Here is a 25,738-nt window from a genome sequence, read left to right on the forward strand (position 1 = left end):
GCCTGAACATTTAGATCCGTAGATCTGACTTCAGAGTGTGCATGTCTTCATTTAGGTGTCCTAACCCGGTGGTGTTTGCCGTGACACCTTTGTGAAGGGCCATATGGGGGCAGTAGGTGAGCACAGGGGGTGCTGGGAAGTGCTGGCCCATAAGAAGGTGTGGAGATAAGTTCAGCTGAAGGTTGGTCATGGCGTTCGGAATAACGGGGGAAGTGGAAGCTGCCAGATCCTGGGCTGATAACTAATTCACAATCGTGTCAGTGGGTCCTCCAGAAGTACTGCCATTTGCCCTGACAGGTGAGGTGGTCAGATAAGAATGGTCACGTAGGCTCTTACATTTGAATGCTTATGTAGCTCTCGGCTCCAGTGACTGCCTGTATGTCGCCATGCTCCCCACCATGATAAAAAAAAAAAAAGAAAAACACTAAGCCTCTGAAACTGTAAGTAAGCCCCCGGTTAAACGCTTTCTTTCACAAGAGCTGCCTTGGTCATGGCGTCTCTTCACAGCAACAGAACAGTGACTAAGACATCAGGCTTTGCTGATGACATCACAGAATCAGTCAATCCTATTAGTCCTGGGGTTCTGTGGTCAGAGTTTTGACTGAAGTCCAAGCAGTTAATCAGCTTATCCTCAGAAACCTCAACATTTCAGAACATCTGCTGTGTGGGTCCTAGAAGTAATGTTAGCTGGCATGGTGCACAGGGTCATTCTCCCTGTGGAAGATACTCAAGTTAGAATGACAAGTGTTCTATCTCACACTTAGAAAGCACACCTGTATTTCGTCCCTCAGGTAGAACTAGAGTTATGCTTTATTTTCACAGTATAGTCCTTTATTTAGAGGAAACTGAAAACTGAAAGCTGAAGGGCCAAGTGGGTGTGGCGACCCATGCCTTTAATCCTACTCTTGGGAGGGATAAGGTCCTTGGAGGCAGTAGACAGTAGCTAAGGGGCCCTGGAACACCTTCTGTCTGGAACTGCCCATTGTCTGCACTGGATCAGGGACCAAATTCTAGAGTACAGCCATTTTGCCTCAAAATACCCTCATATCTCAAATAGGAGATTGCATGGGGGAGGGGATAGGACCCTACATTTTAAATTTTTTTGAATATTTTTTTATTCTTTGGTTTCATGCATGCATGCACACAGTGTATAACTTGGTTGTATGCACTCCAACTCTCCTTTACTTCCTCTGACACCTGTAGCTGAGGTTTTCTCAGGTCTTGCCCAGCCCTACAGACCCTGCAGCCATTTATAAAATAATCACTCAGAAGCTTATATTAATTAAAACTGCTCGGCCATTAGCTCAGGCCTACCACTGACTAGCTCTTACATTTAAACTAACCCGTTTCTATTAATCTATGTTTTGTCTTTTTTTTTGGGGGGGGGGATTTACCTGGGTCTCATTACATGTTGCTCCTTGGATGACTGGCTGGCATCTGTTTACTCAGCCTTCCTCTTCCCAGCATTCTCCTCTCTGTTTGTCCCGCCTACGCTTCCTGCCTGACTACTGGCCAATCAATGTTTTATCAACCAATCAGAGCAACACATTCACAGCATACAGAGGGATAGCCACAGCACTTGCCCCCCTTTTTTTTTCCAAAAGGAAGGTTTCAACTCCAACATAGCAAAATTACATATAACAAAACAGTTACCAAGCAAGAATTAAAATTACAATATCTAGTCTGTTTATATTTGGTAAATACAAAGAAAATATTCTATTTATTCTATATTTGTGAATCTAAGGTTTCATATCTACATTATCTTTGATCGTAACCAAGGAAAACCATAATTATAACTATCTAGTCTTCAACTCCATCAAAGAGCTCAGAAGGATACAATATTATCTAAGTAAACAGGAAGTGCATTGTAAGCAACTTCCAAAAATGAAGGAATGACACAGACAGCTGGCTGCCTGGACAGTCACCCAAAGTTCCTCTGTAACTTTGGGGCATCCATCTTCAGCCTTATAGGCCTAGAGTCTCTCAGTCTCTTTTCTCCCTGTGTCCCATGCATTCATGGCTGCCATGTGATTGGATTAAGGGTGTGTGCTACCACCACCCCCTGACTTCTGTTTATGGCTGACTGTGACTTCTGATCTCCAGGCAAACTTTATTTATTAACATACAAATAAAATATCACATTTCAGCATAAATAAAATATCACCACAGACACCTCCCAACACATCCCCCTCTTACCTTTCTTACCATTTTAATGAAAAATCAATCTTAGACATTTCCGCAGTCTAGTACAGATGGAAGGAAATGGTTTAGAATCAATTGTTTGACTGAAATTCACCGAGCCATTTTTTTCTTAGTCATGTACCAGCTATTCCCTAACCCTTTCTCTCCTTCCAAGTGAATCCCCCCACTGAATGGAGATTTACAGTATGCTCATATTTTTCAGGCCGTCAGGAGGTTCTGAAGACATAATAGGATTAAAGAGTTCCATGGGGCTAGAGAGGTGGGTTAGTGCTTAAGAGCACAAGCTGCCTTTCTAGGTTTGGTTCCCAGCACTGACCTAGCAGCTCACAGCCATCGTGTAACTCCAGTCGCAGGGGCATATGATGACTTCTTCTGTCCTCCATGGGCACCAGGAGGGACATGCACGGTGACTGGGGAAGCTTTGGAGGAGGGGAAGAATTGAACATTGGGGGCTTTGTTCTTTGTGCATTTTCTTGTTTTGAGGAAGAGTCTCACAATGTAGAACAGGCTAGCTTCAAACTAAAGACTCTCCTGCCCCAGCCTCTCATGCTGGCTTTGTAGATACGCATGCACCACTTTGTCCACCTGAGGAACTGCACTTGTGAAGGATGGATGCACTTTTGAAGGACTGGGCTGTTGGCCAAGTTGGGAAGTTCCCAAAGACTAAAGCTAGGAACCTTGAGGTTAAAGGTGAGAATAGAATCCAGAGATTGAGTAAGCAGGAATGGCCTGTCCGCCATGGCCAGCACTGCAGGTGGGGTGGTGTGTCACTGAGGTGGGAGCATGGAACACTCAGGGGCGTGCTTTGGATTCCCTGGAAGGTTTTGTTGGGGAGTAGATGATTAAGTCCTGCTTCACCTTTGGTGGGACAGTACCCAGGAGCACTATGAAAGAAAGTGACCCTTGATGGGGTCTGCAGTCGGGCAGCCTCAGACTCCAGCCTCACTCTACAGTAAAGGCACTGTTGGTGACGTAGTCATTCACCAAGTGGAAGAATTCTTGTACGTGAAAGCCTGAGTGGTACAAATGCAATAGTTCTGCTAGTAATTACATTTTCTACTTGATCATTTATTTCTGTACATTTGCAGAGATGGCTCATGGGTAACGTGTTTGCCACAGTAGCATGAGTCCTGATGCCTACCACCCACCTACGTTAAAAAAAGTGCTGAGCGGTGGAGACGGCAAGATTCCTTGGGGCTTATTGGCCAGCCAGTCTGCTTAATTCCATGAGTTTAGGATCAGTGAGAAGCCATGCCTCAAATAATAGGGTATAAAGCCATTAATAAGGCACCAAAGCCGGGTGGCAGTGGTACACACTCTGAATTCCAGCACTCAGGAAGCAGAGGCAGGTAGATCTGAGTTTGAGGCCAGCCTGGGCTACAGAGCAAGTTCCAGGACAGCCAAAGCTGTTTGTTACACAGAGAAACCCTATCTCAAAAAACCACCTAATAAGTGTCTTGACCTGTGAACGCCACATATACACAAGAAAATTTACATGCATACAGAAGACTCTTAGTTTTTCTTTGGGGGTAAATGCTAGAAAAGATGATGTCTGTTAAATTATTGAATTAGGAAAAAAACTGTATGGGTCATTTTTCTTAAACATTTATATTGAAGATACAAAGTAAACTGGAAATAAAAGTTTTAGAATTAGTATTTGCAATTTAGCACCAAGTGTAACTACCTGTGTGTTTATCCTCTGACATCAGTATGTAAATGAGGAGGACATTTTACTATTTTGGGAAGTGTGATTATTTCTGCCTGCCATTCAAAGAAGTGCTTGCAGTAACAAGTAGATCAACGATGCACAAAAGAAAATCCTATTTGCGTCCTTTATGGATAATGTTGGGGAAGAAGATGGGAAGTTACTCTTTGTGGGTAAACTTTTGTCCACTATCCACTTTGCTGTTTTGTTAGTGATCGCGATTATATTGACAACATCATGAAAATAGTTATTTTGAAATTGCCTTAAAACACAAGTTAAAATGAGGTGTAAGCTGAGCCCTAGGTATGTATTTTCAGGGACACATGGTCAGCATCTGCCTTAAGTGGGGTCTTGATACCAGTTCAGCGTGGGCAGATACTGTATGTCCAGATGCGGTGCAGAGCGGAGTGTGGCTCACCCGAGCTGAACACAGTCCCCTGGGGAAGGTACCTAGAGGAAGACAGGAGCTTGACCTCAGGTGGGCTGTTTCCCTGTCACTGAATGGCAGAGATGAAAGTGCGTCCTCCAACTGTTAGAAAATTCTAGAGGGCCTCCTTGGCTGCCATGCCACTCTGGGAGCAGGCTTTTGTGTGCCACTAGAGGGCGCTCCTGAGCTAAAGCATTGGTATTTGTTTGGAGCTGGGGACTGGCGTTCAGATCATAGGAGATTTACCTGCCTCTCCCTCCCAAGTGCTGCGATTTAAAGGCCCGCATCACCATGCCCTGCTTTTGCTGGTAGCCGCCTAGAGAAAAACTATGAGCACACTGTGTTTAAGTGTAGTTTTACTGCAGTATTTTCAATATTGGAAAAGGTTCAGGATTTAGAAGGAATAATCTTTGGCATCTCCCTTCGCTCTCTGGTTTCTCCTTCACATGTTTTTCTCTGTGACTTGGTAGCAAGTTTAAACACTACCCCAGTTCAGTCAGCCTGTTCTGGTTCACATTTCAGCGCTGTTCCCCTGAAGTCGACGTGATCAGCCCTTTCCTGTGGTTTACCCCTCACTCATGTGGAATCTGATATAGCCCTGAGGAGGAGAGGAAAGTGGAATTTCTGTAGTGAGCAGGCATAATTTGATCTTAACTATGCAGCACTGTGCTTGCAGGCGCTCACCTCCCACTCCTGTGGTCCTGTCATCATACCCCCATACTCCTGTTGATCACAAGAGCTCAGCCCTCTTGTTCAGCGTGGGGACAAAAAGAAGGGAGAGAATGGTTGACACAGAGGCCTTTAAAACCACGGATCATTTTAGTAATACAAAGAAAGCAATATAGAATTCAAATGGTATATGGTCATGGAGACATTTTTCCCACAAGCCTTTGCTCCTCACTACCTTCCAGGGGGTCATTAAGCTCTCTACTGAGTCTCTTGTCATTCCAGTGCATTTAAAAACATGACCAAATAAACAAACACACATACATTCTCAAACATAAACAGTGCCATTTCCCAGCATGCTGTATCATTGAGCATGTTCTTAAACAGAATACCAGTTTTATCTGTGGTGAGTAAGGTTCCAGGGAAGCAGAGGCTGTGGCAGTTAAGGTGAAGGGAGATTGTTAAGGAGATTCCAGGGTTAATGCTTATGGAAGAGAAGAAATCGGGATTGGGCAGTCATCAAGCCTCAAGGAAGGCTTCAGCTGATCCCAGGGTGAGAGCCAAGCCACTGTGGCTTCACATTGGCCGGTCACCAAATGAGTATTGGTCTGGTGATGGCATGGGGTGGATGAGGCTACCACTTCCGCAGACAGCTATCCACTCACAGTGCTCTTAGGGCCTGGGGAGTAAGCTTTATCTACTTACAAGGGACCAAGGCAGCAGCACATTTTAGTATTCTCCAGTATGCATACTGTGTTCATTGTCTGACCTGGGATTTCTCATCCAGTGATGTGACTGTGAGATTATTTATATTAATTATCTGTAGCCCTTACTCAGTATTTTTATTGTCTTGAAGGGTGGTGCCTGTGTGTGTGGTGATGTACTTGTTTTTAGTGTGTGTGTGTGTGCGCTCATATGTGGAGGCCAGAGGTTGACGTCCGTTGTCTCGCCTCAGTGGCTCTCTGCCTTTATGTTTTGAGGTGGGGGCTGAGTCAGCTTGAAGCCCATCCGTCTGGCTCTGGCAGGTAGCTGTGAGCTTCAAGGATCCAGGCTTCTGCCCCTCACTCCAGTGCTGGGTTACAGGCGTGTGCCGCCATACTGGACTTCTTACCTGGTCCTGGGAACCTGAACTCAGGTTCACCAACTAAGTCGTCTTCCTAGATTTATGCCACTGTTTTAAAGTATATGTTCCTACTGAAAGACTTGTGAATATTTGCGATTTTTCACTACTACAATAACTGCACTTTCCCCCCTCACTTTGTAGGGGATGTACCAGAGTTCTCTGGGGTGGATAACTAGAAAGTTCCAGGGCCTTAGAGCATTCATAGCTTCACACTTAATAGCTGTCATGAACTTATTGTTTGGAGTGGCTGTATTGTGCCACAGACTCATTAACACTTGTCATTGTCAAGCTTAATTTTTTCAAAATTAATGGTATGAAGTGCTATCTTGTAGTTTTAATTAGAATTTTGTTGATTATATGGGAGATTTAGAATTTGTGTTACTAGCTTGTGTGTGTGTGTGAGAGAGAGTCTTAAAAAGACTTTCAAATTGTGTGTGTTTATGTTTATAACATCTTTTTACTAAATACTGACATTTAAAATATTAGTAAATAGATCTCTTACTTAACCATGTCCCTGAGGACATTTGAGTTAACTTAATTTCACAATGATTATTCTCGAACCCACATATTTCCCATGAAGAAGTTTATGTAAATATCAGCTTACAGTTTACTCTAATAATGCCAAGAGTTTTATTTATTTTTGTTTTTTCAAGACAGGGTTTCTCTGACTATGCTGGAACTCTCTCTAGACCAGGCTGGCCTCAAACTCAAAGAGATTCTCCTGCTTCTGCGTCCCAAGTGCTGGGATTAGAGGCATTCATGATCACGGCCCAGCCAAATGCTACGAGTTTTATATTGTATTGATGTAAATGTACTTGTGTGGGAAATAGAAGTGATCTTCTCTCGAAAGCTGGTCAGTTTGGGGATGTTCCAGCTTTCCCATTGGTTCACTTTGTTTCCATGTCTTGTGACCGTCAGCAGGGCCTACAAATGGCAGGCATTCTGTAGATGTTGGCTTGCATGACCATTTCTTGCCTGGTTTGCAGATACCTTCTGTCCATCAGTTTCTCAGTGTGTTCCAGATCTGCAGCCACACTGTGTTCTCATGACTCAAGTGCTATGAGTCTGTGCGTTGTTGAACACTAACATCACCATCAGTTTTTTTCCAGGATTGTCTAGGCTATTTCTGCATTATATTTTTCTTCCAAAATGAACTTTGAGAGGATTTGGTCACCCCCCCCTCCAAAAAAAAAAAAAAAAAAAAAAGAACCTGATTTTGATTGGCAGTGTGTTAATTTTCTGAAGACATTCATGTTTTAATTTTCTTGCCTGATGATTGCTGTGTATTCATCTGGTTCATACATTGTGGAACTCTTCGGTTAGAGCAGATTAGTCCCCAGATTTCTCTTTCTATTAAAATTCAAGGCAATTAAATAAACCCAGTTGAGCACACATACTGTGCCCACGTTTGTTCTGCAAAGACAATATTGAACAGCACCTGAAAGTCTTAAAGGCTAACTTGGTTCTGAGTGTTCCCTGACTAGATGGTTTTTAAACATTTATGAACTGTTAGGTTGGGAGGTGGCCTGCTTTGTCCCATGAAGCTTCCAAAAATCCCATGTCCATGATTCCCTGTGTTTTCAGTGAGGAAATCAAACACACTGGTCTGTGGAGGCTGTATAACTCTGACACCTGCTTGGGTTCTGGCAGTGTTATTTGCTAAGTGAAATACAAGGGCTGGCTTGTCATGTGTTTTCACAGAACTCTGATGGCTCCTGGCCAGCCTGTTTTAGTCTTTTTTCTTCTTGCATAAAATTGCCTATTTTTCACTTCAGATGGGGGTGTGAGGCAGTTCTGAGGTGTCTGGATTTTTTTTTCTTTCTTTCTTGTTGCGTGCACACCATCTGTGGTCTCCTGGCATCTCAGACAAGTTCCCAGATTGTCCACGGTGTTGGTTGGTCAACACTCGGGCTGATCAGGATCCTAGCCTGGGCTTGTCCCTGTTTTATGTCACTGCCACAGGAGTCACCTGAAGTACTGAGTGTTGATGCTGTGGGCTCAGTGTGGTGTTATTTGAAACTTTGCAAGGTAGTTCCGAGAGCCTGCACGTGTCCTGCTTCGCTCACGAGGAACAAACGTGAGAACATTACTGTGAAGAAAACAATGCATGCTTTATTCAGCACTCACTGGTGGTTCTCTAGTGTCCATTTCCTGTTGCGGGTCTTCACTCAGGGATGCCATGTTACTCTTAGCCCCATGCCTTTTAGAGTTGCCTTTTACCTTAAAGTGGTTGACTGTAGAGGTTTAATTTCTTCACTTTTTGTTTTGTTGTGATCCAGGCTGCCTTGGAGCTTCCATGCAGCCAAGGACGACCCTGAACTCCTGATCTTCCTGTCTTTACCTCTCAAGTCCTGGGATTACAGCATGCCCACAATGTCTGGTTTTATGCAGTGCTAGGAAACCAACCCAGGGCTTCGTGCATGCCAGTCAAGTACTTTACCAACTGAGCCACATTTCTAGGCCTGCATAGTCTTTTCCTATTGCTGTGACAGAACAGGGTGACCAGTACAACTTACAGAAATCATTTCATTGGGGCTTAAAGTTTTGAGAGTGAGTCCATCACCATCATGGTGTAAGAAGCATGACAGTGGGCAAGCAGGCAGGCCGAGAGCTTACATCCTGATCTAAAGGTAGAAGGCAGACAGAGGACTGGGCCTGGCATGGGATTTTGAACCTTCAAAGCCCACTCCTACATGCCTACTACAATAAGGTCACACCTTCTAATCCTTCCCAGATGGTTCCACCAACTGTGGACCAAGTATTCATAGATATGAGCCTATGAGGGCCATTCTCATTCAAGCCACCAAAGGCCACCACAGACATATTGAGGAGATAGTTTGTAGAATGTCTGTCAGTGTTCTTTTTACTGATTATTAGATGGGGTGGTGTCTTAGAGTTTAATGGCTATGAAGAGACACCATGACCATGACAAGTCTTACAAAGGAAAACATTTAATTGGGGCTGGCTTACAGTTTTGAGGTTTAGTCCATTATTGTCATGACAAGAAGCATGGCAGCATGCAGGCAGACATGGTGCTGGAGAAGGAGCTGAGAGTTCTCCATCTGGATCCACAGGCAGCAGGAAGAGAATGCCACCACACTGGGCCTGGCTTGAACTTCTGAGACCTCAAAGCCCGCCCCCCTAGTGACATACCCCCTCCAAAGCCACATTACAACAAGGGCACTCCCTATGGCTAAGCATTCAAATATGTGAGTCTATGGGGCCGTTCCTATTCAGACCACTACGGGTGGGTTTGGACAGGAAGAACACAGAGTGAAGTGTTCATCACATCCACATGAAGGGAGCATGCTGTCTGTGTGACATCACCATGGATAGTCACTTGTCACTTGGCTCAGTGTTGGCCAGTTTCCTGTAATTCGTTTTTTTTCTCCCTCTACCATTGGGAGCAAATCACCAAGGATGGTAGTCTCAGTTGTAATTATCTTCCCTATAGATACACGAATTACTGTATTTGAAATCATACCTGCTTTGGCGGGGTGTATCTGATTTCAGATGTCTATAGTATAGACTTCATGTTGGAAGCCCTAAGTGCAAGAAGTGAAAGAATAAACTGGTCTGAAGGTGGGAATGTTTTGAAGCAGTGTTATTTAGCATCAGCCTGCATTTTAGTTTTATTTTAAAATCTCCATAATCTGCAAACTGCATCAGCTGCCCCACCCAGGTGCTACACAGATAACTCCTGAGTTTAGTACAAGAAAGCCTCATAGTTTTCTCTTATGTTCTAGTAAACGTCAAACTACACTGACTATAATTAATGGGTGGAAGTATTTTCGAGTATAAAAATGTTCTTAAGATTTGTGAGTTTTGGGGGACTGGAGAGATGGCTCAGAGGTTAAGAGCATTGACTTCTCTTCTAGAAGTCCTGAGTTCAAGTCCCAGCAACCACATGGTGGCTCACAACCATCTATAATGAGATCTGCTGCCCTCTTACGACTATTATACATAATAAATATAATTTTGGAAAAAAAAGATTTGTGAGTTTTACATGGACGCAAGACACTGGAACAGTTCATTTCACCCTCAGCTCCAGCTGCTTCTTCCACCTAAACACAGTTGATTGTAGGAGTTCATAGGTTTTCTCTGGTGGCCTTCTTGTCGCTGTGGTGCATGAAGGGGTAAAAGATTTTTGGTTTTTATCTAATTAGTTTCTTAATCAACTCAAAACCTTATTTACATTTATGAAAAAAAAAAAAGATTGCCAGACAGTGGTGGCGTATACCTTTAATCCAGCACTTGGGAAGCAGAGGCTGGTAGATCTTTGTAGAGTAGGATGGTGAATTCCAGGACAGCCAGACAGTTATACAGAACTGTTCAAAAAACAAAAACAAAAAAAGATTGAAATAGTATTACTTTAGCATATAATCAGAATATTCTGGAAATGTCTATGAGTGATAGTGTTCTCGTATGTGTTTTAGGATACTGTCTCAGAATTTGGTGAATTTTGTGATTGCCAAAATGACTTATTTGATGGGTCCACACTTGGAGCCATTCTGTGTCATCCACAGCTGTAAACATTGGGTCAGAGTGGACTTGCTAAGTCTTTTTTTCAGGACCGTGGAACTTAATGTCTCTCTCGTGTTTGTGCTACCTTGACCTTGGGAACTATGTTTAGAGTTGTTTGACTTTGAGGCAGTTTCAGAATCCAGCACTGAGGGGAAAGGTTGAATAAATACTTCTGAAAGGGGTCTTTTGCTCAGTTCATGGTCACTTGGAATGACAACTAAAAACAAGAGTAGTGTTTTTAATCAACCGCAGGGGAAATCCTTTTGGCTTTCAGTTCCACTCTCAGTTAAAGGGTGGCCGCAGTTCATGTGGGGATTCCCATGCAGACTCTCAGGGGCTCTGTCATGTAAGTGCAGAATACAGGGGAGCACTGCATTTGTGTTACTTCTGAATTCAGTGAGGTGTGTTCCGTGTGCCATTGCTGTTTTAATATTACTCATTCTTAGTATATGGACTAGCAAAGGCTGAACATCAAAAAGTTAAATGTAGAAAACTGTATAAAGTAGGTTAAAGGCCATTTAATATGAGGGCTTTAGATATGTATTGCCTATAACACGTATATTATACCACACATAGACAAAACTTTCTAAAAATTTTTATGTAGCAAATACAACAATTTTAAAAAGTTGAATGCAGGATCCCAACTCAAGCCTGCCTTTTATCCACTTCACTGTGCCCTCTTCATCCTCGCTGTAGACCACCATCCTCACTCAGGGGATGCGATGTGGTTTTTGATTTTTTTAGTTTGTGTAGGAGTGTGTTTTCTGCATGTATGTATGTGTACCACATGCATTCTTGATGCCCAAGGAAGTCAGAAGGTTTTGGATCCCCTGGACCTGGAGTTACAGATGGTTGTGAGCTACCGTGTGGTACTGGGAATTGAACCCAGGTCCTCTGCAAGACCAACAAGTACTTTTAAATGTTGAGCCATCTCTTCTTATGGCTTAGTTTCTAATGCCTGGAGACAACCTTCAGAACGTTAACTGTTGACCCAGTTGAGGGAAATATACTGATATGACAACCGAGATCTAATTGGAAAAGTCTCTCTATAAAATAGATGACTGAAATTAGCATACTTTACAAGTTTAAAAAAAACCCTCCATGTGGACCACCTTTGGGATTTTTTGAGTTTGTAGAGCCATGACTTCTGAGGCTCGACACTTGGCTTTGTTCAGTCACCCTAATTTGTGCCCTTCGGAACCAGCTACCCCACCCCTGACCCCCAACATACAGTAGCCTCCCTCTGTTCCACTTTGCAAGCATGTTTGCACAAAGTGGGCACTGGAAAGTCTCACCTGAGAAGGAAGCTGGCATCTGCTATGGAGAAGCCAAGTCCCTGCCCTTTCTGGCCTTACCCTCCAGCACAATCTCCAGTCCCTCACAGAGAGAGGCTTGTTCTCATTGAGAGAATTCTAGAGATCTAAGCCATCGGGGAAATAGCTGGAGAGAGGTATAAGACTTTAAGGAGTCCTTCCATCCCATGTACACACCAACAGCCATTCATAGAAAAGGGATTTTTTTCATCCTTCATTGTCAAGTGTGAATATCTGCAGAACTTCCCTGACATTTTCAAAACTAAATATATTGCTAATTTTTGTGCCACAAAGATTCAGCTTTGTAGGATGCTTTAAAATTGTAACCTGCCTTCTGCTTCCTTCTCTAAAATTCTGGTTTCCCTGTGGCATCTTCAGGACAGTTGTGAAGCCACAAAGTGACCATTTACAACAAAGTGTTTTTATTTGGACTTTGCCAACGAAGTTAGGAAACAACAGTCTTAACAGCCAGCGGCGAGAGCATGATCCTAATTAGTCTTATCAATAAAAACCAGGAGTCAGATATCAGGGTAAAAGCTGAAAGATCAGAGAAGCAGATCAGCAGCCACCAGAAACTTCTTAACCTCTTCAAATCCCCAGGCCACAAAAGGCCTAGATCCTGTCTCTGCCCTGCCTTATCACTTCCTGTCTCCGCCCAGCCTCACTACTTCCTGTCTCCTGTCTGTATAGACCTCCAGACCTCTATGGTTAACTAGTGGCTAGCTCCGCCCTTCTGATCTCCAGGCAAACTTTATTTATCAGAATACAAACAAAATATCACATAGCATGCTGCCCCATGTGAATTTGACTTGTTCCAAACTACAGGGAACTGTATAACAGCTTTCCCTGGAAAGTTAACTCTCAAACACCAGACCAGTGAAGAGTTACTGCGACCACCTCTTGAGCCTTGTGATATAGGGGCTGGGCCACAGGAATAACAAAGACCAGGAGAGATCTGGGTTTAACAGAATGAGTGAAAGCCAGTTGATGAGAGGTAAGGGTTGCAGAGGGTGATGGGAAATGCCAAGCCCTGGTGGCATCCCCGGGAGAGGTCCTTCTGCATTGGAGGCCCATGGCGGTCCAAGTCCTTGCTAAGGACTTGTAGAGCATAAGGTCCTGCTTTGGGTTGGGTAGCAGTTGAGAAAGAAAATTCAGAGCGTGTTCAACTTAGAGCGTGTATTGTTGTTTTCGACTTTTGCAGCGCAAGGGCCCCTCGTCAGTATATAAAGACCCACTCTGAGGTGGAGAGATGACCCGGCAGTTAGGAGCATGTACTGCTGTCTAGAAGACCCAAGTTAGACTCCTAGTACCCACATCAGTTCGCTCACAAGTGCCAGTGACCCTAACTCCAGAAGGATAGAAACCTTCTGGCCTCCATGGATACTTGCAATAACGTGTGCACACCTATAAACGTATACATAATTCAAAATAATCGAAATAAATCATTTTTAAAAGAAGGTCCATTCTTAGTAAGGACTTACAGAAAGAATGCTCTGCCTAGTCCTCACTGAAAAGACATGAAGTCAAAAGTCTTTCACTTTAGCTAGGCACAGTGGCACATGCCTTTAGTCCCAGCACTCGGGAGGCATGATATCTGTGTGTTCCAGGACAGCCAGAGCTACACAATGAGACCCTGCTTCAGTAAATAATCTTTCACTTTGATAGTTGGAAGTCAATTGAGAGAATGGCAAGGTGTCCCAGAATGCATGCTTCAAGTACATTGGAAAGTTGTGCTAGAATAAAGCCCCCCCTCCAAGAAAAATGGTCACTCCATCCCATGGAGGTTGTCAGTTAGACAGCTGCAGCTCTTCTCTGTCAGTTCAAATTGAGACACTTCCTATAGTACCCCCACCCCTACAGAACTTGGGTATTGGAATTTTGGGATCAGCTGGCCATATTGAGTCTGCCTTAGTTTGTTGGAATAATCATTCTCCCTTTCTTCGAAGGCCAGTGGGCCACATCTCCTATAACCTGTTTCCACATGGACTCTGATTGGAGCAAACCTCTTGCACAGCTGCCTGAGCCTAGGCTCAACTCTTGACTGTGTGTTAATCCATGATCAACACCATCAGCTTGGCATACAGCAAAGTAACCTATTCAGCAATGACCGCAGGTCACCTTGTAGGTAGAGTGTGAGGAAGGCAGGGAGCCTGAGCTGGGGTGGGGTTAGAGTGGTGGGCATCTTTGGTTCTGAGAGCATCCCATGACTGCTGGCTGTGTTTTCCATTGGTATTTCCACGGCCTTGCTTTCTCAGTGTGTTCTCTATTATCTTTTGTTATAACAGTCACTATCTTGCCAACATTGCTATAAAGTAACATTCCATAATTACTTGTTATTGGATTATAATTTTTTAGATTTTTTTTTGCATGTGAATGTTTTGTCTGTATGTATGTGTATCACATATATGCCTAGTGCCCATGGAGTGTTGAAGAGGGTAACAGATCTTTGGAGCTGCTGTTACTTGTGAACTACCATGTGAATGCTGGGAATTGAACTTCTGGCCTTTGCAAGAGCAACATGCTCTTAACCACGGAGTCATCTCAAGTGTTGGTCTGGTAGTAAGGTTTTTGAAACTAACCATTTCTTTTCTAAATTTGATGGCGAACAGGACTTATCTTTAATTTGTATTTTTGTTAGGAATATTCAAAGTAAGTCATCACTTACAAACTTTTTTTCCTCCCATGCCATCAGGTTGCGCAAATGTCTGACTCCAGTAGCTCAGGAAGACGGACTGTTAAGCAAGATGGGAAGTCAGCCTGCAAGCTGGAAGTGAGAGCTCACTTGCAGTTTTCCTTTCAGCCAGGAGGTTTCCTAGGCAGCCATGGAAGCAGTAATTAAAGATGAGCAACTAAAAGGTATGTACTTGAGAATCTTAATCCTCAAATGCCGCGGTTGGCAAGTTGGGGGTCACAGTGTGCGTTTGTTCATTTGTTTTTTTCATTTAACATTAAGTAAATAAAAAACTCCCAATATTTAATTAGTGGATACACTATAATTAGGATGTGCATGCTGTGCTTTTATTTTTGTCTTTTTCACACTTTCCTTGAGCAGGGTCACACACACACACACACACACACTTTAATGCTGGATTGTTTTTGAAGGTGGAAGTGAAGTCCTTGAGTGGGGAAGGGATGCTGATTAATTACCCGCTGCTGCTTTCTGTTTTCAGTGCTAAGTGCGATTTCCCTGACTCTTCATTCGTGTTCTTTCATGTCTGTTTCTTCTTGGTTAACTCAGTATTTTACCTCCTTGAAGCATGAACCCTTACCTCCACGCTCTTAACACGAACGTTTGTTCAATTCCAGATGAGAGAAAGAGGTGACTTTTTCTAATGCACCAGAAAGAGAGGGAGGCCACGCCAGTTTCATGACAGCCCATCCACGTGTTTAGAAATAGCAGATGCTCTTAGAGACACAGGATATACCAGTGTCGGCTCTCCCAGTCTTGGGTTGGGTGACGTGTTTCTGCATGGAGAAGGGCTGTAGACTAGGACACTCCACTGGAGGAGGAGGAGGAGGTCTTCCCCACCCTGAGCATCTGTGGGCCTTGTGTGAATGATAGCCACAATAGCTAGAAAACTTTGAGATGGCGCAGTTGTTCCCCATCTGTCACCAACAGCCTAGAGACACTCCTGCTATAGTGTAGATGTAATTCTGAACGGTCTTATTAAATAAGAAACACAGAGCCAAGTGCAGGGTTCAAAGCTCAGAGGTCAGAGAGCAGTAGCCAAGAGCTGAGACCACCTTCTTACCACCCGCTCTCAGCAGGACATAGGTTGATACATAGTCTAATGAGATGCTTGCCACATCCTCCATTCTTCCCTCGAGGAAATTAACCAGAGAGGTAAAGTGTTTGCCCTGAGTTATGGATTGTGTCTGCTTGATAGTGCAGTAACAGGGCTGTTCAGAGAGAGTCCTAGCAAAGCAAGAGGAAGACTGTTAGAGAGAACTAAAAAAAAGAAAAGCAGAGGAGCTGTTGGGAAGCTAGAAGACAAGAGTTGTCAATTTTAAAGGCAGCTTCAGAAGTTGGCAAGCCTATTCCCAGGAGTGAAAGGGTTAAGTTTGTCCATGCAAATGCTGCATTTCATGAGTCCATAGGTTGAAGCAGTTAACAGACCCTAGAAGATGGGAGATAGTTACAAAACATACCCCAGATGGCTACATCTTCAAGGAAAAGACACACAAGTCTCTGCTTTTCCAGTTATGCGTAAGTATACAGCAGAAACCGTCATAGGAGACTGGGGTAAGTGCCAGGCTCTAGGACCTCCCCTGTCTTTTTTTTCCTGTAGCAAAAGTAAAGGATCTTTATGATACAAAAAATAACATTTAAAAAATTAACAGAAATACTAATTTATTCAGACCTTGTAATGAGCATATGGGTGACTGTGTACACCTCCCAAAGCTTTTAAGATGAATTTTATTTTCCCCAGACGTTTCTTTGAAAGCTTACAGGAACCTATCTGGGTACTCGACCAGTGTTTGTGTTACGTGAAGCTAGAGGAAAGACTGATGGGCACTCTTGAGATTAAAGTAGGCAGGAGGCAGCTGATACTGTATACCCACTTGACTGGTAGATGCGACCTTCCAGAAGGTGGGATTCCAGAAGTGTAGCTACCAGACCATTGCTGCCCACCTTTGTATCCTGGCCTGATCATGGGCACGTCACCCAGCTCCACAACCCCTGCTTCTACATGCCTTGTGGTTATAATCTGTTCACTTTCTCCCATCCATCACCAATGAGTGCCTTGTGTTCTGCCCTGCCTAGAATTTATTGGACTTTGATTGCTCCATCTACCTCTTTGATAGATGGACTTTGTCCTCTAATTAAGTTTATTGCCCCCATTCAATGTCCTGACCTCTTGGGATTTGTGGTTCCTTTACACCTGTGATCTCAACAGACCATCCTCGATCCCCCACTCCCTAAATGTTGTCTACGCACGGCCCAGATCTGCATGTCAGAAATGCTGTACTTGACCCCACTCTTGGGTCCATCCACCCTGCCGCATGTCGTTCTTTCTTTTTCTTGTCCACGGACGCTTCATCGTTTTAAAAATGCTTTTTCTCTCCTCCCTCCCTCCCTCCCTCCCTCCCTCCTATGTGTGTGTGTGGGGGGGAGAGGGAGAACCGGAAGGGATAGGGGAGGGAGATTGAGAGAGACATGAAGCCAGAATAAGGGTCAGATCCCCTGGACCTAGAGTTACAGGAGGCTATGAGCTACCTGATGTAGGTGCTGGGAACTGAACTCGGATCTTGCGGAAGAGCAGTAAGTGCTCGTCACTTGAGTCATCTCTCTAGCTGCTCCCCCCCCACCTTGACCTATGTGTTCTTTCTTCTCACCGTTGTATACAATGAGTGTCTTGCCAGTCCCTCCATGTCTGACCTTTTAAGCTCTGGCACCTGAGCAGCAGGGCAGACTAGGACCTGTTTTTCTAGGTTCAAGGCACTGTTCAGCATTTTCTGCAGTTGACTTGTGTTACCGGGCTGGTTGTCAACAGTTGGGTGCTGCCAGCTTGGTCCCCACTCCTCACACCACCTCCTGTTGCCCTCTGTGCTTTCCCTTGGAGGTGACCCATTCTACTTGATGCTGCCAGACACTCCCATGGCAACTGATTCATCTTTGCTTCCGGTATGCCCAAACCTTAAACTAGTGCTCCCTAGCCCTGCTCATCATGCAGGGCAATCGGTTTTTTCCTTCTTCCTCATTCACTGCACTCCTGCAGCCTGCCCCACAGCCTCTGTTCATGCACTGCACTGCTGCAGCCTGCTCCACAGCCTCTGTTCATTCACTGCACTCCTGCAGCCTGCCCCACAGTCTCTGTCCATGCACTGCACTCCTGCAGCCTGCCCCACAGCCTCTGTTCACTCACTGCACTCCTGCAGCCTGCCCCACAGCCTCTGTTCACTCACTGCACTCCTGCAGCCTGCCCCACAGCCTCTGTTCACTCACTGCACTCCTGCAGCCTGCCCCACAGCCTCTGTTCATGCACTGCACTCCTGCAGCCTGCTCCACAGCCTCTGTTCACTCACTGCACTCCTGCAGCCTGCCCCACAGCCTCTGTTCCCTCACTGCACTCCTGCAGCCTGCTCCACAGCCTCTGTTCACTCACTGCACTCCTGCAGCCTGCCCACAGCCTCTGTTCACTCACTGCACTCCTGCAGCCTGCCCCACAGCCTCTGTTCATCACTGCACTGCCCTCCCCACCTCTGCTCCCCCCCACCCCCAGCCTCTGTCCTCACTGCACTCCTGCAGCCTGCCCACAGCCTCTGTCCTCACTGCACTCCTGCAGCCTGCCCCACAGCCTCTGTTCACTCACTGCACTCCTGCAGCCTGCTCCACAGCCTCTGTTCATGCACTGCACTCCTGCAGCCTGCCCCACAGCCTCTGTTCATGCACTGCACTCCTGCAGCCTGCTCCACAGCCTCTGTTCATGCACTGCACTCCTGCACGCTGCACTCTGCTCCCACAGCCTCTGTTCACTCACTGCACTCCTGCAGCCTTGCTCCACAGCCTCTGTTCATGCACTGCACTCCTGCAGCCTGCCACGCCTCTGCACTGCACTCCTGCAGCCTCCCACAGCCTCTGTTCATCTGCACCTGCAGCTCTTCTGCAGCCTTCTCCACAGCCTCTGTTCATGCACTGCACTCCTGCAGCCTTCTCCACAGCCTCTGTTCATGCACTGCACTCCTGCAGCCTGCCCCACAGCCTCTGTTCACTCACTGCACTCCTGCAGCCTGCTCCACAGCCTCTGTTCACTCACTTCACTCCTGCAGCCTGCTCCACAGCCTCTGTTCACTCACTTCACTCCTGCAGCCTGCTCCACAGCCTCTGTTCACTCACTGCACTACTGCAGCCTGCTCCACAGCCTCTGTTCCATTTGTCTACAGCCTTTTTGTCCTTGGTGTCTGTCCCTGAGAACCTTCTAGTTTCCTCCTCTTCTCTGCTGCATCATCTTCATTGGTCTCACCTCTGCCATACTGACATCTGTGAAAAGACAAGTACAGATATGCATTGGGAGACAGGGCTCCCAGTGTGGCTCATGCTGGCCTTGAACTTGAGATTTTTGTTACTCTGTCCCTGGCTTTATAGACATTTAGTGCTTAGTGGCAAATGTCTGTTTTTAACAAAGTATAAGAAAACAATTGTTATTTTTGTTTTGTTTTTGCAATGCTGGGCACAGAACCAAGAGTCTCACTTAGGCTAGGCAGAAACTCTACCACTGAGCTCCTGGCCAGCTAAGGGAACAGGCTTTCTGTCCTTTCCTTTCTACTGGAAAACTGGGGTTGCTCAGATGATACTTCTGTGTGATCTCAGCTAGGTGCAATGCTGGCATCTGTTGCTTATGGGATGGATCCTGCACTCTGCAGAAATGGTCCCCTGGGTTTATTCTGTATATGTGCAGAAGGAGAGTTCATTGGCAGTTTTCAAATTAGAAAGGGGCTCCCAGACAGATCAACCCTGCCAGAAATCTTTGTTTTATAGGGTCCAAGAAAGCAATTTTGATAGTTGTTAGGGTCTGAGACCCTAACATGAAAGACCACCAGTCACATATGCAATCAGCAAAAGTATTTAATAAAAAGGTGATGTGAGTACTGTTGTCTCCAGCTTTGGGGCTCATGCATCTGGCCCCTCCACTGATGTCTTGGGCATCTGGAGAGTCCAAGAAGATGTGAGAATGTTGAACCATTAAATGTGTCCTTTCAAGCTAGAATCTACTATTGTAAGCTCTGGAAACTTCATGGCATCTCTGGCCAGGCAGAAAGGCTATTGTCCAGTTGTTTGAGAGCCAGATATCAGGAGCCCTGAAGTTACATTTGCAGAGATCCTCAAGATCTGAGTAGGTGTGATGACAAAACAGACCAAAAACACGGAGGAGAGGAAGCTTCTGGGGTTTCCTTTGGGACCCCCTTCCCCTACACACACACACACACACACACACACACACACACACACACACACTCACACTCACATACACACACATACACACACACATACACACACACATACACACACACACACTCACATACACACACACATACACACACACACACTCACACACACACACTCACACACACACACATACACACACTCACATACACACACTCACATGCACACACACACATGCACACACACACACATACATACACACACACACACACACACACACACACACACACACACACACCCATAGCCAAAGTCTTGATTTAGAGGTGATCATGCCTAGAGCTGGGGATTCTGGGAAGTAGTTATGTTTCCATGAGATCATATGGGTGGAGCACACCACACAGTATGCCACTGTACAAAAAGACACCAAGGCCGAAGGAAAGCCCTCACCAGGCACCCACGTCTACATGCCCTCATAATTCCATCTCTTGAACTAGGAAAAATGTCTGCCACCATTTAATCCATCAGATCTGTGGGGGTGGTGAGTTGTTTGGCTTTGTTTTGTTTTGTTGGTCACAGTAGCCCAAGCAAAAGCCTCCCCATCCTGTTCAATACAGAATAAATGCAGGTGGCACAAAACTGACGAGTAAATCCAGAGAATTCTATGCTGTAGAAAGTTTAAGTGACAGCCTATCGATCCCCTCCAACCATTCCCATTTCCCAGGGACTGTTGGTCAGTCAGTGTGGGTCTCAAGAATAAATCCCTATCTAATGGATAACCATTAGCTCGCTGGGACTCTGTCAGCTAAACTAATTAAAAATAAGTAAGGGCCAAGGAGATTGCTCAGTGGGTAAAATGTTTGTACAAGTTTGATGACCTGAGTTCAGTCCCTGGAACCCACATAAAGAGCTGGATGCAGAGATAGCATCTGCAATCCCAGCATTCCTGACTTGGGCATGGGAGGCAGAAACGGGAGACGCATCCAGAAGCCCGTGGAGTATGTTGTATAGTGGAACAGATAGCAGGAGCAGCCTTGCCTCAGCAAAGTGGAAGTCAAGAAGTGACCCCGTAAAGGTGTCCTTTGACCTCCACACACACTGCGGCACACACACGTGCCCCCATACACACAAATGTAAGTTAAGTGCAGTTCAGCCTTAAGCTTCCTCAGCCATGCTGGCCATCTCTGAGATGCTCCGCAGCTGGTGGCTACCATGTGCACAGGACAGGTGTGGTGTTCCCATGGCTGCAAACGTTCTGTCACCAGCAGGGATCAGGATGGCTTCCAGTCATATACAAACATATACACACAGTTGGCATAACATTGTACATACTGTTTTGCAGTTTGTTTTTTCACTCAGCAGAGAAGCTGTTAAAGCAGTGTGATCCACATGCAGGATCATGCCAGGAAAAAATCAGAAAGAATGCATTAGCAAATGTAAAAGTTCAGTAGATGTAAACTTTTAATTTCAGATTTTAGAGATCATTGTACCATCTCAGTGTTTATTCTATAGTGTGTATTCTGACTTTAAATAAATGGTTTGTAGAATTCGTCCACTTACCTCTGGACGTGTTAAGAAAAGACGGTTGGGAGTATGTATTCAGGCTGACACTGCTGACCTACCTGCATACCTAAACGTACACAGTTCCTCTTGCTCCTGAAGCATCGAAAGCTGCTCTTTTTCTGTCTTCTCACTGGCCAGTAGCTGCTGTACACATGTTGCTGTTGGTATATATGTTAAATAAAATGAAATTAAAATAATTCAGCTCCTCAGCTGGATGTCAAGTGTTGGGCAGTCTCCATGGTTGCACGAGGCTCATTTGGACACTGTGAAGTCACACTTTCCATGAAGTGCAGTGACATTTCCATGGATGAAGGATGGGGAAGTGATGACTGACTGGTAGGACAAACAAGTCTGGCTGGGAATACTTGCAGTTCATTTCATGTCCTTTCGCGCTGGTGGTGCTGGCCCTTTCCTCTAAAATGCATGCCGCCTTACTGTCTGGAGAACTGGCAATCCCCAGGAAGTTAGAAGAGAGGATCGGTATTTAATACTGTTTGTTGGCTTGAGTGTTCGTATGTTTTCCTTTCTTTTGTTGAGATAGCATCTCATATAGCCCAGGCTGGCCTTGAACTATTGAACCTCTTACCTTCACTTGCATCACCATGCCTCATCTTTTATGGGACACTGAGGATCAAACCCAGGGCTTTGTGCTTGCCATAGGTAAGTACAGAGCAGATACCCAGCCCTGGGCCTGGTAGTCTCGGGTTAAGATACCGCTGGAGTCTTATATACATGGTCAAAGATGGCAATGTATTAACTGTAGATATGACTGTTGAATTTAAACTGGAAAGTTGTTGACAAAAACTTACAAAACAGGATGTATTTATACCTCTGTTTTAGGAAATGTATGATGTGGAAGGATTCACAGAAGTGAGAATAGTTCCTCTAGGGAGGAGACAAGTTTCTCTGTGTCACCTTTTCTTCATGCATCCTATAAATCTGGACCTCCTCTGGCTGTAACCTGAGCCTTTCAAAGCCCTCTCAAGGCGCAGTGGCCTGGGGCTGGCCCACCTTTGCTTCTTAGAGGAATTACTGTACAGCAGGTAAAGCTATGTAGCACTGGTTTTCTTCATATCATTTAAGTGTATTTATGAGGAAAAATACTGTTAGCGTCGAAACTTTCCCCATGGGACCATTCTTAACACTCGTGGAAGAGTGCAGGAGATGCTGATTCAAACTCTTGGAAATAATTAGAGCAGAAAGATGAAGTTGACAAGAAATTAGCCCAGGTCTGGGGCACCCTGCTTCAGCGCGTCTTTGAAGAAAATGAATGCTAGTGTTAATTGCATTTGAGTTGAATAGTGATGACGGCGCTCGTCCAGCACCTCCGCCCACACTGCGGCGCCCACGCTGCCCTTTCTCCTCGCACACCCATGGCTCCCGAGTGATGGGGAGGTGGGAAGTGGGGACAGTGGAGGGACCCCCCCCCCATCTCCATAGTTCAGCTCCCAGGAGACCACACTTGGAGAGGAGTGATAAAGTACTCATTTTTAAAATGGCTTCCTATAATTCTGCAGTATTAACTGCTCTACTAAAGCGAGTTGCTAGATCTGTGCTCCATGCTCTCTTCAGGAAGGAAAGCGACAAAGAAACCAGTTAGTGAACTGCTTAGTTTACTTTGAAAGGAAAATCTTGTTCACTGTGGAACTTTGAAGAGAGGCTTCCTCAGTGCCAGAGGAAATTTCACAGCATGTGGCCATCATGGTAGCAGGAGCATCTAGTCACTGAGGGTGTGGACCCTTACACCTCCTCAAGGTGAGGCCACCGTGGGTCAATAGTGAGCTAGTGCTACATTTTATATGGGAGTCTGCTGGCTGGTCCCTAGTGGACAACCATATCTCCTCTCTCGCTTGTATTTTGTAGTGGTTCTATTTTTTTTGTTTGTTTGTTTGTTTTGAGATAGGCTACCATCATTGTGTATGGGAGCAGGTAAACAATCACGTGAATCCCTTCTAGGAATGTGTCTTCAGGGACAGTTCTTTATCTTTTGCCTCTTTTCTGTTCTGCCTTGTATGTGTGGGTGTCACTATTTTAGGTTAGGCCAGTGTGAGAACTACAGAGAGGAGGAATTAGCTGGCCGTCCTGGGTTCCTACAAACGGAAGGAGAAGAGCTCTTAAAGCTAACTATGCTTTGGGTTTCCTCTCTCCCCCAGCCAAACCCAGTCCTGACTCACATCAGTTCATTTGCTAGGCGAGTTCAGCTTGACCATATTACAATGTCCTCGTCCTCCTCCTCCTCCTCTTCCTCTTCCTCCTCCTCGTCCTCCTCCTCCTCCTGGACTGGGTCGGGAGACAGGTTAAAGAAAACTGAGGACACTGTCCAGACCCTTCCCAGGTCGCACATGCGGCAGCCTCTTCACAGCCCGGAAGCCTTGCCCTCACCTTGGGAGGCGCCATCTGACGGCCTGTGGCGCAGGGCTTTGTAACTTCCTCGCTTGGCAGAGCCCCAGTTTTGTGGATTTTTTTTTTTTTCCTTTTAAAGAAAGACGTTGGGTTTTTCAGAGAAATTCACCGGTGGCTTTCTGAGAGTGACAAACAAGTTAACTGCAGTTTAGTCAATAATCGTTATCAGAAAACCATGTTCTTCATTTCAGAGAATCCCGCACCATTCCTTTCATTTCCAGCTCCAGTTGAGCTGTCCTTTGAGATGACGAAATTTCTGTGGAAAGAGGAGTTTGGAGAGGGAGACTTTCTGAAGTCTTTCGTTCTGTCTGTAGAGAAGAGATTTTCAAGAAAACCTTTTCCCCCTTCTCTCCCTACATGGCAGTGACTCCAGAACATTCACCACATCTCCTTGGCAGTATAGAAATTAGGGGCCCTGGCGTGAAGTTAGAAGTTGTGTTTAGGTTGCCGTGTTGGCCTCGCCTGTGTGGTCAGCATTTCTGTAACCTGGAGAGGAAGGAGAAGGGGCCCGACATGGCTGCAGGGGGGTGGGGCAGCTGGCAGCTGATGGGTGGAGGGCAGGTGGAGCCCAGTGGTTCTGGGGAGTGTAGACAAGCTGTTGGCAGTGGAGCCTGCAGTGGAGAGGGGACTCTTGATCCGCTGCCAAGGCTCCTTCTGGTGGTGCCCAAGCGACCTTTCCAAGTTCGTCCATTTCTGGCCTCTCTGAGTGGAACTCTGGATTGCAGTTGCCTAGTGCAGTCCCTGGGTGCTGGCCTGCAGTGTGCAGAGGAGAGGAAACCATGGTGAGAGTTGGGAAGTCTTGTGGGGTGTGGGTAGCATGTGTGGGTGTTGGCCAGGGAATGACTTCTTGGGGTGTCTTCTTTCCTTCCACCTTTATGTGGCTTCCAGGGATGGAACTCGGGTCACCAGGGTTGCATGGCAGTCAGGGGCCCTTGCCCACTGAGCCATCTCGTTGGCCTACTCACTTATTTATATGTTGATCTGAAATACTATGCTGCAATACCTCTTCTGTAAATTCACAGCGCACACTTGCCACTTTGAAAGTCTGTAAAGTTGGGAAATTAATCTAACTTTGATCCAATTTTTGAAGCTTACTAAAATAATAGCTATTGAATCTTTAAAAAAAAAAAGTAACACAAACTTTCTGGGGATGATACAAACCTGTAATGCCATCGCTCAGGAAGCTGAGGCAGAGGGTATCGAGTTCACGGCAGCCTAGGCCATGGTAACATGTTCTCTGGAAACAAAACAACAGCAGAGCCCCTTAACGTCCTTAGGCTCTGTTCCTGTTTCATTGCTGTGAACAAATAACCTGACTGACATAACCTAAACTTGCTCTGGCTTGAGGAGAAGGGACCCACCAGCTCTAGGGAGGTACTGAGGCTTCCTGCTAGTATTTGGACATCTCAAAGGGTCCCAGACTTCCCCAAACCCATCCGACACATGAGCCTGTGGAAGACATTTCACATCTAAACCATAGCAGGAGCTATTTTATGGAATCTTGAAGCAGTTAATAGTGATCTTGGGCACTACTATTAAGTAGATTGCGTTCCTGGGAATGTAAGACTTGAACCAAGTAGCTTGGGGCTTTGGGTAGGTGCTGTTTGTTTTTATTTACTAATCTATATCCTCAGATGGTTCTCGTGCTTGGTGTTTATTTCATAGAGCAAAACTTTGACCCTTGAAAAGCCCTTTTGAGATCATCTCATCCCACCTCATTTGCCAGTTGGAGGAACTAATTGCACCAAGGTTGACTAAGTTACTTTCCAAGGTTCAAAGCCTCAGGGATTCTGGTGTCTTAAGTCTTCCAGCGTGAGGTGGGGCAGGTCCCAGTGGTGGGTACTAGAGGGAGTCCTTGAGTTGTAAGATTTTGTCAGTGTTGTCTCCAGACTGGGGTAGGAGAAGGACAAAAGTTCATGTTGAGTTTTTT

The 25,738-nt window shown here is 45.4% G+C and overlaps 1 long non-coding RNA gene across 1 annotated transcript in view; it reads left to right on the plus strand.

Moving 5' to 3' along the window:
* The window catches only part of LOC119087600, a 67,581-nt gene that overhangs the window by 21,754 nt on the left and 20,089 nt on the right, over positions 1-25,738 (plus strand). The window contains exon 3 of the long non-coding RNA XR_005091068.1: positions 14,653-14,816. This is a non-coding gene — a long non-coding RNA (uncharacterized LOC119087600). The remainder of the gene's footprint in view (positions 1-14,652; positions 14,817-25,738) is intronic.

This window comes from Peromyscus leucopus, chromosome 3 (genome assembly GCF_004664715.2).
Source record: "Peromyscus leucopus breed LL Stock chromosome 3, UCI_PerLeu_2.1, whole genome shotgun sequence".
Taxonomy (NCBI): Eukaryota; Metazoa; Chordata; class Mammalia; order Rodentia; family Cricetidae; genus Peromyscus; species Peromyscus leucopus.